This window comes from Ascaphus truei, chromosome 3 (assembly GCF_040206685.1).
Source record: "Ascaphus truei isolate aAscTru1 chromosome 3, aAscTru1.hap1, whole genome shotgun sequence".
In the NCBI taxonomy this organism is placed as follows: Eukaryota; Metazoa; Chordata; class Amphibia; order Anura; family Ascaphidae; genus Ascaphus; species Ascaphus truei.
The window spans coordinates 359,949,667-359,967,579 of NC_134485.1; the positions used below are offsets into that span (position 1 = coordinate 359,949,667).

The window sequence follows — 17,913 nt, forward strand, 5'->3', positions numbered from 1 at the left end:
TGGATGAGGGTGGGTTAACCCCTTAATGACTGTAGCGGTTAATAACCGCTATGGTGATTAAGGGGTTAGGGGACATTACATTGGATGTTTTTATTCTTGTGTATGTTTTGCAGCAGCATGATGGGGCATTAGCAGGATAAAGATGAGGATGACAGTTCCCAAAATGGAGGCTGCGCTCGTCCGTTATCTTCTAAGTGTTTCTCAGAGTGAAATTCTTCTCCCGCAGCTCCTCCACTCTCCGGTGATCAGCCGGGCCAACAGTCATCCGAATATTACAAAAAAGTTGGAGCGCAGAGAGAAAAAAGTATTAAACAAACATTCACTTTATTCAGTACACTGTACAATTAAAACTTGCAATCTGGTATAGCTGCATCCGCGATAGGGATCCCAAGCCCGTCCGTCACTCACGCCGACACTGCCCCTGCCCAGACTTGCTCTTTCCCACTGCGGATCACCACGGTGTTCCGAAAACCAGAAACGGAAGTCTGCCCAGTACTAGATGGTGGGCGGGCTCTCTCGCGAGATTGCACTGTCTGGCAATAGTGACGTGTAGGGAAACTGACCGAACCCCTCTATCGTACAGGTATCACACTCCAGGAAAGACGTGTGTACCATATAACCTGTGTAAGGATGGCCTTCATCGTGGCAGCCGGACATGGGTGAGTGCTATATGTATTTAATGTATTTAATGTATTTATTGTTCTTTATGTATTTTAAATGGACAAATGCACTATTATCCATTTGTGGATAATAGTAATTTTGCCCATTACTGTATTGTATGTTGCGTATTGCAATGTTTATTGGGGGCAGTGTCCCCAATAAATATGCTATTATGCTTTAACCCCTTCATTGCCTTAGCGGCTATCCGCTAGGGTAATGAAGCAGCATTTATGTATTTTAATAATATTGTGCGGGAGCAGGGTGTCCTGAGCTGAACCGCATTGATTTCTGGCTCGGGGACCACCTGCTTCCCGAGTTACAGGCCCCGGTTTGGGGCACCGGTGCCAGTGTCGCCGCCATATTTATAGCGGGCACGTCGCGTATGGGACGCTATAAAGATGGCGGCGACATTGCCACCCGATGACACATACCGACGCCTGTATCTCGGGAAGCAGGGGGTCCCTGGTCCAAAAAGCAATGCGGTTCAGCTCAGGGGACCCCCTGCTCACTGTACACTATTAAAAATACATTCATGCTGCTTCGTTACCATAGCAGATAGCCGCAAAGGTAAGGAATTTGTGTTTTTTGATATGTGGGTTTTATTCATACTGTAGATGTGCAGAGGGTCTCCGGAGCTGAACCGCTTTGGTTTTAGGTCCGGGGACCCCGTGCATCCTGAGATACAGGCCCCTTTAGGGGGTGCCGGTATCCCTCTGCTTTGTTTACATTCCGCGGTCACGTGATTGGGACATTTAAATGCAGAGGAATACCGGCACCTCATAAAGGGGCCTGTATCTCGGGAAGCAGGGGGTCCCTGGACCTGAAACCAATGCGGTTCAGCTCCAGAGACCCCCTGCACATGTACACTATGAATAAAATTGTATTTAAAATAATTTTTAATGTGCCGATGTTTGCGCAGAGAGAGCGGCGGATCTCACTCTGCTGCAGACACATCTCGGCAGGGGACGCTTCTCGGCAGCTTCTCGCCAGGCAGCTGTCTCGCCACAGGTTACTCGCCATTATTTCAAATGGTGGTGGCGCATTCATTCGCCAGGGATTAGTACCTTCCTGCATACATCGAGGTTAACACGCCAAAAACATGGCGAATTCAAACCCTGGCAAATGCAATTTTCCGCTGCTTAGTGCATAGACCCCCTAGAGTCAGAACTTACAGTACAATACTTTGCATATATTTTCTTTAAAATAAAAGGCAGTCATACACATACAGTATGACATTGAATGTATGTTGCAAGTCTGACACAAGTTATTATGTCAGATATAAAACCTTGGTGTCACAGAAGATTTTAAAGCAGCAATCCCCTTTCTTAACCCTCTTTTTTTACAGGTTGAGAACCAAAGGGTGCCCAGAGTTGAACAAGTTTACTTTCAACTCCGACGACCCTCTGGTTCCCAAGGTACTCAGGGTAAGGGTAAGTTACTTCTTAGTTTTTAAATCTACTGTGTGCTGTGGACCAGTAGGAAGCCACAATAGATGACTTGTAATGCATTTAGGAGAAAATAAAATAGATTTTTGAAATAAACTATTGTATTGTGGTCTACAGTACTAGTAAGGGAGCGTTAGTTGTCCAGTATTTTTAAAATGTAGAAACATTGGTAATAGTCACAGAGAAAGATATGCTAGTATCATGGTATTTAATATCTGAAAAGCATAGAAAGGTATCTAGAGTAAGATGCACAATATATTATAAAGTAAAGCTTAATAACCTGCAGCCGGTGTTCCACATCTGACCTGTTGAAGTATTGTAGTTTGTAGGTCTTTTTTAACATGTTAAAGTGTTGGAGGGGACAGAAAGACATTGCAGATCACTGAAGAGGTTAAACTTGTATGCAACTTGTAATTATATTACGGCAAACTACTGACCCTTCTAGTTGTACATTCTTTCTAATCTGTCTCCTTTAGGAATTTAGTTGAAGAGCACTGGTATAAAGTATCAGTTACATTCTTTAAATACATCTTAGGTAATCTCATTTTACTATTTACATGAGCTAAGAAACATTGGTCAACCCAGTTTGAAAAAGCTCCAAGCGACATTCTGTTGCTAGAAACAATAGAGCAACTTGAACATAGGCATTAGGTACTATGATGAAGTATAACATATTGGGAGGCATTAACATGTAATATTCAGATTGTTATCTATTTCTTTGAAATCCATTTGTATTCACGATCCTTAGAAAAAAAATCTATTTTTAATTGTATTTTGAATGTAGGATTTGTAGCGTACAATAAATCAACTCTGATAGATTTGTGAGGTCTGTGAAACTCATGTTCACACTATATCAAGGAAGAATTCTTATGTTGGACCAAAGTGAAGTAACAAAGGCCTAGATGCAAGGATCTCAGTTAAATCAGGGCAAATAACATGACGTTACCGAAATAGATAACAGATGTTATTTTTCCTGAGTTTAATGGGTATACACTAAACTAATGATATGTAAAAATAGCATCTCTCACCAAATGCAGTATCATGGGGATAACTGAATTATTGGATAACCTGATAGTGCCAAACGCATTAAGCAATACTACACATGCGCATTTGAAAAAATCTAGCGTATTTTCCAATTAATGCACATGCATTCCAGCCCCATAACGCATGTGTGATACCTAAACATAACGCCAATGCTCATGGCAAAATTAAAATAACTACACAATACATACGGAAATATTTTCAGCCACATTAGCCTGACCCTACAGGTGTGAACATGGCTAAGGAGGATTCCACCACTTTTGCTACAGCTGATGTTGCTACTGCTGTCGCTTGAAGAATCAGGGGCATTAAATTCATTCATGGATGATGAGTTGGGAATCCTGATCAATGGAGGGGTTGATCACCACTCCAAATTATATGGGGAATTGTATCCAAAAAAAAGAAATGCATTTGGGACAGCAGGATAAATGCACAGGGGAATACTGTCCGCACTGTGGACATGCTGAAGAAGCACTAGGCAGACAGTAAGAGGAAAGAAATAATGACGGAACATACTGCCTTGACAAGGTAGACATGAAGGGGACAGCCACCACAACTGACTTTGTCCATGTACGAGACACGCATGATGGAAGTCATATCACCTTCCTAGGAACTAGGGTTTCCATCGCTGGTGGATACAGTGGATCTTCCAAAGCAGCAACCTGGTAAGTAAAAACAGACATTATACTATACAGTGTATATCACTGTAATGTATATATGTTAAAATTATACACGGTACAGCAGGAATTGCAGACCGCAGATTTCTCAGAGAAAATATGAAAAACAAAATAAGAGCATATAGTGCAATACTATAACAGCAGTCAGGGCCGCAGATGGCTTTCCTGGGACCCAGAACTAAAATTTCCACCAGGGCCCCTGCAAGGAATTCAAGAAATTAACTCCCTTTGCAAGCATCAGGAGATTGCACTGGTGTCAGGTTTCCTACCTGAACTGGGAGGTTTATGTAATTAGCTCCTGATTGAGCAGGGATTTATAAGGCAGGAAGTTGCCTGCACAAGAGAGACAGTTTTCCCCAGAGAGAGGGGAAGTGAAACTTCTCCCACCTGGAGGGACTCTGGTTGTTTTGTTTTGGACCCTAGGACTGCAGGAAGCATGCCTGCGGGGTCGAGCTAGGAATCCCACCCAGGATAGATTGCTGCGGACTGGATACACCCTGCTCCCTGGAACCGGCGTTCCTGACTTGCTGAAGTAGCTACAAGGACACCCTGTGATGGAATCCCTGCAACATACACGATAAGAACTAACAACTATACTGCTGTGCCCAAAGACTTTGTTAGCATATGATAGTGCATTTTTGGGCTGGCAAACAGCTTAGCTGGTGGCCAGTTAGAAAGGGCTGAAGTAGTAAGTTAGTTACCCTAAAGGGAATAGGTGTTTTTTTTATGATTTGGTTTTGCTTAAAAGGACAGTGCCCTTAATGTTTAGTTGTTTTATGGAGAATAACCCACTACAGTTAAGCTTAACCTGCTCTCTTAGCATCTTACTTACCTTGCCTACAGGCTGCTCCATCACAGCCCCCCACCCACCTGTCGGTGGCCTTGCGAGAACTCTCCTCCCTCCATTTTCTCTTACACTCCCCCCCTTCTCACGCACCTTCTCATTCTCACCCACGTCACCCTTTCCTTCCCCTAATATTATAATATATTATATAATATAATTTTAATATATATAATATATTATTACACACACAGTATAAGCCTACCTACTTACACACACACACACACACACACACACACACACACACACACACACACACACACACACACACACACACACACACACACACACACACACACACACACTATAAGCCCCCCTACCTACAGTACACACACACACACACAATATAAGGCTCCCTACCAACACACACAATATAAGCCACCCTGCCTACACACACACACACACACACACACACACACATAGAAACAGAGCTCCTCGTTCTTCCTCCCAAACCTGGCCTTATTCCCTCCTTCCACATTACTGTTGGAAGTATGATCATTCACCCAGTAGCCCAAGCACGCTGCTTAGGGGTCACACTTGACTCCTCTCTCACATTCTCCTCTCACATTCAGTACGTTTCTAAAACCTGTCGCTTTTTCCTCCGCAATATCACTAAGATACGCCCATTTCTCTGTTGCTCGACTGCTAAAACTCTGACTCAGGCCCTCATTCTCTCCCCTCTTGATTACTGTAACCTCCTGCTGTCCAGCCTTCCTGCCTCTCACCTGTCTCCCCTACAATCTATCCTAAACGCTGCTGCCAGAATCACTCTACTCTTTCCTAAATCTGTCTCAGCGTCTCCCCTGCTGAAATCCCTCTCCTGGCTTCCGTCAAATCCAGCATTTCGCACTCAATTCTCCTCCTCACTTTTAAAGCTTTACAGTCTTCTGCTCCTACTTACATCTCAGCCCTAATTTCTCGTTATGCACCATCCCGACTCTTGCGTTCCTCTCAAGGATGTCTCCTTTCTACCCCCTTTGTATCTAAAGCTCTCCCCCACCTTAAACCTTACAGCTCCGCACCTCTGGAATGCCCTTCCCCTCAATACCTGACTAGCACCCTCTCTATCCACCTTTAAGAACCACCTTAAGACACATTTGCTTAAAGAAGCATATGAATAGCACTGTTGATTATACTGGACACATGATACATATAGCTTTGCCCCCTGCAGACGCACTTACCTATATTCCCTCCTTCTGTCTCTGTACATTCTCCCTACCTACCAATTAGACTGTAAGCTCCTCGGGGCAGGGACTCCTTTTCCTTAATGTTACTTTTATGTCTGATGCACTTATTCCCATGATCTGTTATTTATATTATGTGTTATTTATTTGATTACCACGTGTATTACTACTGTGAAGCGCTATGTACATTAATAGCGCTATATAAATAAAGACATACAATACAATAAAATACACACACACACACACACTATAAGCCTCCCTACCTACACACACACAAAATAAGCCCCCTACCTACACACACACAATACAAGCCCCCCTACCTACACACACACACACACACACACACACACACACACACACACACACACACACACACACAATATAAGCCACCTGCCTACCTATACACATACACACACAATATAATCCTCCCTACCTGCACACACATATACAATATAAGCCCCCTTACCTATACACACACACACACACACACACACACACACACACACACACACACACACACACACACACACATATACACAATATAAGCCCCCCAACCTACAGTGACATAGTCCCAGAATATTAGGCAGCTGTCTGTCTGTCCGACTTAAGGCAGAAAGTGCAAAAAAGGGAAAGAAACGATCCACTCCACAGTTTCACATTTGCTGAGAAGGAACCTCCAGGCCAGAGTTTACAGTGGTTCTTGTTTTCACTCACCTGGTCTCCTAATTGAGGAAGAGATATATATTGCAGTTAGTTTGGCTGCTTCAGTCTCTCTTAGAGCCTGGAGGCTGGGAGGATGCTGCTCCCCAGGATCCAGTTCGGGGTAGATGGCCCCCTCATGTGTTGCAGCATCTGAGAATCTATTGGGATGCTGTCCCCATCTAACAGTTAAGGATTCAATATTATATCTGTGTGTTATTTAAAGTTGGTAATTGGCTTACCCAGCCAACATTGCAGATAGGGACATGCATGTGAGTTAAACTCCTGACAGGCGTAGATGTTATTTTTATGATTTATTTGTTTGAAATGTTCAGTGTCACTAATGGGAAAATATACCGCTTAATAAACCGCTGAGTGCCTGTTGTGTGTATACACATGTTTGTCCTCCTTTTCTGTATATGCAAATGGCAATGCTACACAAAGGGAGACATTTGCCACACTACACACACACACATATGCGTTACTGTGACATCCGTAGAAATGTACTGTATCAATATGTTATTTCAGTGGTTAACTCTTGGTTATCAGAACATTATTCACTTTAATGCATAGACGTTAGGATTAACATAACTTTAATTTTGTTTAATGTTGCGTTATATAGGCTGAGGGAGCTTCTTGCATCTTGTAACACTTGCACTCACCCCGAACAAAGCGGGACCCCGGTACTGAAGTGGGAAAGTATAAAACTGCACACACACAGCAGCGGAGGCACGCCTGGAGGGTGGATAGTCTAGATAACCGGGTCTGGGTTGGAGAGAGTGGGTTAGTCTTGATACTTGCCGAGGTCGTAGGTAGGTGCCAGGAGAATAGTTAGAGTCCGAGGTGCCGAGGTCAAGGGTTGGAGCCAGTAGAGTAGTAGATTGTCCATTTGCCGTGGTCAGGGATGGAGAAAGTTGAAAGGTCTGAGGCAAGCCGGGGTCGATAATCCAGAGCAGGGTCCTAAGTCTTGGTGGGTCGGTACACAGGGAGGCAAGCAGGAACAAGTGGAAGGTAATTACATTCAATCTATTGCAAATGCTAAATCTTGTTTTTTGTTTGCATGCATCTATCTGTTCTAAACCAGTGCCTGACAACTGTGGTAGTAGCAAATAAGGAATGGCATGTAGAATAATAAATAGACAACATTATAGATCTAGCCAATTGATCTAATGAGAACTGTTGTTTGTGTTGGGGCGCGGGGGGGGGGGGGTTGCATTCAATTGGTAGTTTGAGACTACCTTTCCAACCTTGACTGAGTTCTAATATTATTAGGTACATTTGTTAACTATACCAATGTATTATTGTCATTGGGACTTCCAACCTTTTACACTAAATGTTACTGTGCTAGCCAGCCATGATTAAAAATGTGAGCACAGTACATTCATCAAATTGATACTAGCTTATTTCCTCATATAAAATAATTCACATTAAAGAATTTGCTGTTAGTTTTGCAAACATCTCTGAATTTTTAAAAAAAGTTTTGAAATAACATTTTATACATCAGTAAACAGAATATATGTGTACAATAGATCTGTAGAATCTTTATAGACTTTGGTATACGAGGAAAAAATGTATTGCGACCAAATCAGTTACTTGTTTCATTCCATAATATTTTTTCTCCTGGGGAAAAATAAATAAATTGGAGATGAGCGTCAAGTTATCTAAATCTTGGCATTTAACTGATAATCATCAGAAACAGAACATCTAAAGAAAAATAGATGTGTTATAGGGCTTGCACTGAGCCCTAACAGTTATAAAAGTTTTAACCTAACAGTTATCTTAAATTCCAAACACTGTAGTTCAAAACATTACACTACCTGAACATTATGGTTCCGAATTGTCTCCCTCTTGACCACATTGCCACTTTGAGAAGTTGCAGACATACTGTAATAATCACCAAAATGCATACTGTACATCTCCTTTCATCTCCGACAGTATATAACATAGATGTTGTTATTGGAAGCTGGAAGGCAATCTTAAGTAATCGATGTACTGATTTAAACCACTTCACTGTCTACACAAAATTCCATTTACTGTACATGTCTATCTGTAAAAATATTAATTGTCCTCTAGGGATAGTAACATAGAGTAGGAAAATTATTTAACCTCTGAATGAAATCTGTGTCCACTTTATATAAGAATTGCAGGTTTATTTTTACATTTAGTTACATTATGAATCTTAAGTATTCTGCATTATCTGTGACCCTATATTGAGACAGTCCATGTTTACACTAAGAGATACTATTGCTTAAATCATGTATCTAAAATAATTGCATCAACATTTCTTAATTCAAATGATGGGTGCAGGAGAAGATAAAGTATTGTTGATGTTCCTAATTAGAAATATATGTACATTTGACGCAAACAATTGAATGTGCAAGTAGTACTGGCATATTTATTTTACCTTATGGTTAAAATAAGAAACCAAAACATTTCTATTTGGTAATTCATTATTTCTTCTTGCAAGGGTCAAGTTTACGAAGTGGTGCTATACTATAAGATACCTAGGGGTAGATCCACAGAGCTCCGTTAAATCTAGGCCACTAAAGTGATGTTACCTACAGTACAGTAAATAGGTAACGTCCGTTAGTTTTCCTCAGTTTAACTGATATCTAAAAAGCTAGATGTAAGAGACGTGTGCAGAGGTATACTAATGGAGACTGATTTTGGCAAAATTCAAACATGGCTTTATTGAGCCTGTTCCTTTAAACAATGCACAGCATGCAAAAAATAAATAAACAAAGCAACAAGCACATATCCCTGTGCAAGGGCTAACTTACTTCCCCAGTCCCTCTCTAAAAGACTGGAATGAAAAGCCCCTTACCAGCCTGCCACCCCAAAGTCTCAAGCGGTATCTTAAGAAGGTGGCCCTTCAGGTCAGTGGTGTCCGGGTGTCTTGATCTCAGCACAGCCTTTGTGCGCTTCAAACATAAAAGTAACATTAGGTAAAGGAGCACCTGCCTAGAAGATCTTACAATCTGCACAAACATTTTGCCCTGAGCCCCCCTGTCTGCTCTCCTCCAGTGCTCGTGCCCCCTCCCCTCTTAAGTGCTCTTGCCCACCTTACCTTCTCTAGAGAATCAAATGACATTGTGTGGTCATGTGACATCATGTCACATGACCCTGTGGTGTCATTCAACACCGTGTTGCCATGGCGATGCATTGCCAAAGCCGTCTGAGTCAAGGTAAAAAAGAGTTACAGAGGTCTCGCGCAGTCCCCTGGCATTTAATTTAAATGCTTTGGGGAAGAGCGTGGGACCTCTGTAAGCATCGCAACCCCCAAACAATATCTCATGCCCTTAGTTTTTGCACCCCTGATCTAAGTGGTAAGCAGAAAGAACATACAGAAAAAGCAGGAAGGTGTTCTTTTACAGTAAGTGCATCTGAAAGGGGCCATGGTCGACGTTTGAGGTATATAGTATCGGCCATTAAGCAGCAGCCCTTTTGAAGAAGAAAAAGACAAGATTATAAATTTTGAAGAAGAGGCACCGTATTTTTGTATTATTCCTTTATTATCCTATACAAATAAAAATGTTCCTTCATTAAATATACTTTTTGGTGTGTTCATGTTTTTACTGTCTATACACCTACAGTAGTAATATACCTAAAGTTCTTTGGCCATTTCAATATATAAAAATGTGTCATTGATAAACTTTACAGAATACGGTACTGTACAGTATGTACAAAATAATATTTAAATCTAGAAAATAAGTGTTTTTTACTATCTAGATACACTGTAGCAACTCCGTGAGGAAATGCACTTACTGTATTTTACTGGGCAGCAATTTAATTAGGAACATAGACACGCATGCGCATAAATGTGATGACACGCATATGCGTTTCAACAAGGTTTCAATTAGCATACACGCATACGCATAAATGTGGTGACAGGCATATGCGTTTCAACAAGGTTCCAATTAGACATACACGGATGCGCATAAATGTGATGACACGCATATGCGTTTCTGCAAGGTTCAATTAGACATAAATGCATGCACATAAACGTGATAACACGCATATGCGTTGCAACCATGTTCCAATTAGACATAAATGCATGCGCAGAATAAATATTTAACATTCGGAATAAGAAGTGATGTATTTTTGTATTATTCCTTTTTCCTTTATTATTCTGTAAAATACAACATTTAATTCGTTAAAAATACTTTTTCTTGTGTGTGTGCTCATTTTTAATCTTCTACAGTTAGAGGATTCATGTATGGCTAAAAAGCCTCAGAAAGGACTTCTTTCCATGTACACTCTACAGTATGAACTCATAACGTTAATCTTCAAATTACAATTACACACACTTGAAGTACTGTACGGCAATAAAAGACAGGTTGAATTGCTATTAGATTTTTAACTCGCGATCGCCCACTTGAGTTTCTCGACGGTATTGCAGACAATGCTAAAATGCCATTTTCTGCACTCGATAAAAACACTAGTAAACACGCGTCTTAACGTGGTAAAGTTTGAAGAAATCACGCACCATGACCTGGGTATGCCTGGGTATACTGTAGCAGAAGCCTTTACCAGTAGTTGAAAAGAAACACACCCAAGAGCAGTTAACAATCTCATTGTTCTGATTTGTTCGTTGAAATAAATTTGCAGTACATTTTCGAACAAAATGCTTTTCACATTTGGTCTGTTCTTCTTCTTGGTTTACTAATGATCGCTCAAGCAGTTTACTATCATAGTTTTGCAAATTGACGGATCCTTTTTTGGCCCAAAAGTTTATCATATCTGGTGTTGATAACTCTGGCCACAAGCCAATATATTTTCAAAACAGTGAGGCTTCTCTCCAGTTCCTTCTCCAAGTTCTGATTGATTATCTTCACTTTTATGGACAGTGTTTTTGTCTGTTGATTGCTCACTTATCTCACCAACACCAATGTTTTTTTCAGTTACAGATGAAGGTTTGATTTCCCTTGTTTCTGTTGCAATGGTGCATTCTGCTGAAATTGCTTCAATTAGTTGGTTCAAGGTCGGGCAGCCAAAGACCTGAAGTAATTATTAATCTTTGACACCTTTGAAATAATTTGTTGTTGTTTCTTTTCACGCTCTGCAGCTGACTTCCATTTCTGTGCATCGCTTTAGTGGACGAGGGATTCTGTGTCAATCAGACATATTTACCTAGAAAAATAAAATATTTGATAGCGAGTCTAAGTTGACTGCCCGGCAAACACACTACGTAATATGTTCACATTTTTCTACTTTTAATCTTTTATTCAAATCTTTTTCAATACACAAGTTTGAATCAAATTTAGTAGTACTTATCAAAAACGATTTATTATTTTTATAAAACGATAATATAGACTCGGAAAACAAACAGCTAGCAAATAAAACATTACTTACCCAAAAAATTGACATTTGATTTGTAAAGGCGAGTCACAGGATATGTAGAAAGGTAGCGTAGAATAGCAGCTTATTTTTTTAAATATATATTTATATTTTATATACTTAATATATTATGTATTATTATTTTGAAGTGATTGCATACTTCAAAAGTAGCTGAATTCAAGATCCGAATATATTTAAGAAAAAACGGCTTTTGGCAAATTATTTATTATGTGTGAGGAGGCCCTGGAAGATCGACCTGTCTTCCCCCATTTAAATCCGGCCCCTCTGCAACTTTAAGGTCAGTGGTTGAAAAGTAAATTTGTGTTTCATCAGCATAGAGGGGATATTTGAACCCAAGAGACGTGATAAAGTCACCTATAGAGAGAGTGTGTAAAGAGAAAAGAGAACAGGTTAATGAATAACCCCCTTACCCTCTTGGCTTTGTCCTATAAACATTGCACTTCCATGTACTCTATTTATGTTTCCCAAATATAACAGCTTACATTATAAGCTCTTTAGTGCAATGACTCCTTTCAATCAATGTTTACTTTTATGTACTATGCACTTACTGTACGTACTTTGTTCTCTTTACTCTGTGTGGTATATTATCTCTATAAGCACTCCGTATGTGTTGGTGCTAATACAATACACTACAAGATGTAACACATTGTTAAGAAAAAACTATGTATAACATGCATGGATGTCATTTGATAATGGGCAGTATGCCTTCCATAGATCCTGAGATCACACTTTTAAGCTGCAAAGTTTCAATTACACAGTTGATTTTCCACAGAAGTGATAATTTAATTATTTGGCTATACTGCACATAATGATGATTTACTTTGTTATTTTAATGAGACACAGTACCAGGTAGAAACATAGAAAAATATAATTTTCTGCCCAATTTATCTGGTATAAAACCTCAGAATCAGACGCATTATTTCTTTTAAGATGCTGTATTTAATAACCAAACTAAGATTGGGCAATTTCCAGGCCATGGACCAGTCTTTTCACTTTGCCTTCATATTGTAGATAGGTGACAGAAGTGATAACGCACCAACAGAAATCAAATATCTCAAGCTTGCTGATTTCTACTGAACTGGAATGAGCTGTTGATCCCATTAATGTATAATGTTGAACCCCCAAGAAGAATAAAGTAATTTTTATAGAACCTGACATGCTTCAAGTTTTTAATTACATAATTTGCATAATTAATAAAGGACCTCAATGTGCAGTATTAATGTACGTTTCTGCTAGAAGGCACAATAGTGTATAATTCAAATTTTGTTCAGCCTAGTAAATATCATACATTTTCCAAATGAAATTCCACACAAATCACAGTCCACAATGTTCCATTGCAATTTTTTTACCCATTCATCTGTTTCTTAACATGATATTAAAAAGCAGATTTGAGAATGTAATATTGTTTTATATTATTAAACTATATAACTTTTTATATTTTGCTAATACTACTGTATAAATGTAATCACACATTGCATTTTCAGTTGTATTGTTTAGTAAACATTTACTGACTAAAAATTATTGTTATACTGTAAATTTAGATAGAATAGATGTAATGCTGACCAGACTAACTAGCCTTCTCTCTATTCCTCTCTACAGTAACTCTATGGTACAGATCCACAAAGCTCCATTATGTGAACTATGTTTACTTAACTTAAAGTTAAGCCGTATTGTTTATCTTCAAAGGACATTGAATTAATGTTAAATCATGTTTTCTAAAGCTACTGGGAATGTTGCACACCAATTTTAAAAAACAAAACAAAATTGATATTTTGACTGGTGCTCCTAGTTCATACTGTAGGAAGACCAGCTGTTTTCCTTCAGCTGATTCCAAGAATAGAGACAAACCTAGGCACTTAGGATTTGCAAAAAAAGGAAATGTATTGTAGCCAAAGAATAACCTGACATTGCGGTTGACAGTGCATTTCAGGGATATGGCTTTCTCCTCTTCTCCCACTTTCCTCGTAGTGGTCTATTTCAGCCTCTGAACCGTGGGATTTTGTTGCATCATTTGCCTGCGTCCATACTGTATCATTCCTTTGTATTTTCCTTTACCCTCCCTTTCATTTATAGTACATCGTGTTCCTCTAAGAAGGGACTTCTATATTCTGAATAATCGTTATTTTACACTATACTTCAATGTTGAGTGTGTTGGTACAGATAACACTCTAAGTAAATCATATTAAGAAGGCTGCATTTCTTTTTTTCTCTCTCTCTAAGATTGTAGTCAAACTATGCAAAAATATTCCAGTTCTACTTGATTCACAATCATTTGGATTAGCCCCTGGGTTTTCATTACTCTGAAAATAAGCTGCTGTTTGGAACATTTCACTTGAACTTTATAAGAAGATAGAATATATTTTAATTCCGTTCTCTTTCCATGTCATGCAACCACAATAACAATGCTCTTCCTACTTCAACATAAGATTGCAGTAATATGTAAATGTCATCAATTGAAATGTCTCTTAAAGTTTCTGAGAATGCAGTTGCACATATAAAAAAGTACTGCTTTAAATCACAATGTGAATAAGATATTATTAAAGGGAACAGAACAATTTTTCTGGATTTTGAAACATATCAATCTTGAATTTTAAGCATTTACTCTATGTAAAATGCTCTGCTTGCGCTAATGTCTATGGCTCCCCCCATTCGCTTCAAATGAGTTTAGCTGGACAACTCTCCATTTTCATCATTACAATGTAATATTATTTCTTCCCATCTCATGCAACATAGTTCTTTTGCTCTCCTATGCCTTACTAACTGCTATGGCAGATATGGGGCTTACAGAGACCCCGTGCTCTTTCCACAACATTTAAATTAAATGCACACAAGGCCTCTTACCTTGTCTCCAGCGGCTCCTGGCGACGTGCCGTCATGACAATGCGGCATCAAATGACGCTGCGGGGTCAAACGGCCACGTATTGCCATGGCAACGCGACATCCCATGGCGCTGTGACGTCATATGATGCTGGATAAAAGGTACAGGGGAGCACGAACATGGGGGGAGAGCAGGCAGGGGGGCGCAGACAAAATGTTTGCACACCCCTGGCCTACATGATCAAACTGTTTTGGTTTGGCATCTGAACCGTATTGGTCACTTATTAATGTAAAAAAAAAAAATGGAAAAAGCAAGTAGTATGATGCCTTTGATTGGATAAACGAAAGTTAGTGTACACGCTTTTGAACCTCATAAGGTTTCTCATGTTGATCCAATAAAAGATATCATACTACTTTTTAGCCACACTAATAAGGTTAAGTTGACAACAAAAGCAAAGAGTTGTGATACATAAAAATAATAATTAGTTATAAATATGCACCCGTGCAATCTAAATTAGGCAAAAAAATAGTTTTACATTTAAAGCAATTAAAACATTGTTTTGATGTGTTGCAAGTTTCCTAGACAGTAATTCCTGGTAATCAAATGGTTGCAACAATAATTTTTTCTAATTATCTGGGTCATCATGTGTGCCGGCCTCGAAGTACTTTTCTAGATTTTTTAGAGTTATCTATTACAATATTACCTTTGTCATCACTGGCATATGCACTTCATCATGTTATATATTCCATGCTTCTAATAATTGTATTGTATTGTATGTCTTTATTTATATAGCGCCATTAATGTACATAGTGCTTCACAGTAGTAATACACATGGTAATCAAATAAATAACAGATAATATAAATAACAGATCATGGGAATAAGTGCTTTAGACATTAAAGTAACATTAAGGAAGAGGAGTCCCTGCCCCGAGGAGCTTACAGTCTAATTGATAGGTAGGGAGAACGTACAGAGACAGTAGGAGGGAGTTCTGGTAAGTGCGTCTGCAGGGGGCCAAGCTTTATGTATCATGTGTTCAGAATATCCACAGTGTCTTCATATGCTTCTTTAAGCAAGTGTGTCTTAAGTTGGGTCTTAAAGGTGGATAGAGAGGGTGCTAGTCGGGTTCTGAGGGGAAAGGCATTCCAGAGGTGTGGGGCAGTCAGTTAAAAAGGTTTAAGGCGGGAGAGGGCTTTAGATAGAAAGGGGGTAGAAAGAAGACATCCTTGAGAAGAACGCAAGAATCTGGATGGTGCATAACGAGAAATTAGGGCTGAGATGTAAGGAGGGGCAGAAGAGTGTAAAGCTTTAAAAGTTAGGAGAAGAATGGAGTGTGAGATGCGGGATTTGATCGGAAGCCAGGAGAGGGATTTCATGAGGGGAGATGCTGAGACAGATCTAGGAAAGAGTAGCGTGACTCTGGCAGCAGCGTTTAGGATAGATTGTAGGGGAGACAAGTGAGAGGCAGGAAGGCCGGACAGCAGGAGGTTAAAGTAGTCAAGACGGGAGAGAATGAGGGCCTGAGTCAGAGTTTTAACAGTCGAGCTACAGAGGAAAGGGCGTATCTTTTTTATATTGCGGAGGAAAAAGCGACAGGTTTTAGAAATGTTTTGAATGTGAGGGCCGAATGTGAGAGAGGAGTCTAGTGTGACCCCTAGCCAGCGTGCTTGGGCTACTGGGTGAATGATCGTAGTTCCAACAGTAATGTGGAAGGAGGTAGTAGGGTCAGGTTTGGGAGGAAGTATGAGGAGCTCTGTTTTAGCCATGTAGAGTTTAAGGCGGCGGAGGGCCATCCAGGATGATATAGCAGAGAGATATTCAGAAACTTTGGTTTGTACAGCAGGTGTGAGGTCGGGTGTTGAAAAGTATATTTGTGTGTCGTCAGCATATAGGTGATAATTAAACCCAAAAGATGTTATTAGGTCACCTAGAGAGAGTATGTACAGAGACAAGAGAAGAGGTCCCAGGACAGAGCCCTGGGGTACCCCCACAGAGAGATCAATAGAGGAGGAGGAGGTGTTGGCAGAAGAGACACTGAAAGTACGATGGGAGAGGTAGGATGAGATCCAGGATAGAGCTTTTTTCCGAATACCAAGGGTATGGAGAATGTGAAGGAGAAGAGGGTGGTCGATGGCGTCAAATGCTGCAGAGAGGTCGAGTAATATGAAGAGAGTGTAATGACCTCTGTCTTTGGCAGCATGGAGGTCGTCATTTATTTTAGTGAGGGCTGTTTCCGTGGAGTGAGCAGTGCGGAAGCCAGATTGTAGAGGATCTAGGAGAGAATAGGTGTTGAGAAAATGGAGCAAGCGAGAGAATACAAGACGTTCAAGGAGTTTAGAGGCAAAAGGCAGGAGGGAGACAGGTCGAAAGTTAGAAAGACAGGTAGGGTCAAGCTTGCTGTTTTTGAGTAATGGTATGACTGTTGCATGTTTGAAGGAGGATGGAAAGGCTCCAGAGCAGAGGGAGGAGTTAAAAATGTGTGTGAGCTTAGGGATTATAGTAGGAGCAAGAGGTTTTAGGAGATGGGAGGGTATGGGGTCAAGAGGGCAAGTGGTAGAGGGAGAAGAGGCGATCAACAGCGACACATCCTCCTCTGAGACAGTGGAAAAAGAGTCAAGGAAGGCAGGAGGAGAGTTAGGAAGAGGTGTAGGATGGGAGGAAGAGACAGAGGGGATGTTCTGACGTATGGATTCCACCTTTTCCTTAAAATAGTCAGCAAAGTCCTGAGCGGAGATGGAGGAAGGAGAGGCAGCTGAGGGTGGTCTGAGTAGCGTATCAAAGACAGAGAACAGTCGGCGTGGGTTAGACTTGTGCATGTTGATTAGTGAAGAAATGTAGGCATGTTTAGCTTGCGAGAGGGCAGAGTTGAAACAGGATAGCATAAATTTGTAGTGAAGGAAGTCTGCGAGAGTATGAGATTTCCTCCAGAGGTGTTCAGAGGAACGAGTGGAGGAATGAAGCATGCGCATGTGGGAATTTATCCAGGGTCTAGGGTTAGAAGGGCGAGGGCGGCAGAGAGAAAGCGGGGCATGTAGATCAAGAGAGGAGGACAAGGCAGAGTTGTAGTTCCTGGCCAGGTTGTCAGGGTCTGTAGCAGAGCTGAGATTGGAGAGGGAGGAGCGTAAAGTGGACTCAAAGTCAGGGTGAATAGAGCGCAGGTTTCTGCAGAACCGGGGGGTAGATGAAGGTGGA

General features: G+C 40.5%; 1 protein-coding gene across 3 annotated transcripts in view; it reads left to right on the plus strand.

Moving 5' to 3' along the window:
* TRPC4 (transient receptor potential cation channel subfamily C member 4) overlaps positions 1-17,913 on the plus strand; it is a 350,871-nt gene that overhangs the window by 28,497 nt on the left and 304,461 nt on the right. Inside the window, exon 2 of one of the 3 annotated variants that reach the window (XM_075592051.1) lies at positions 584-659. The exons of the other annotated variants lie outside the window; for them this stretch is intronic. The gene's annotated coding sequence lies outside the window, so the exon portion shown is untranslated. The remainder of the gene's footprint in view (positions 1-583; positions 660-17,913) is intronic. 3 annotated transcript variants of the gene reach the window in all.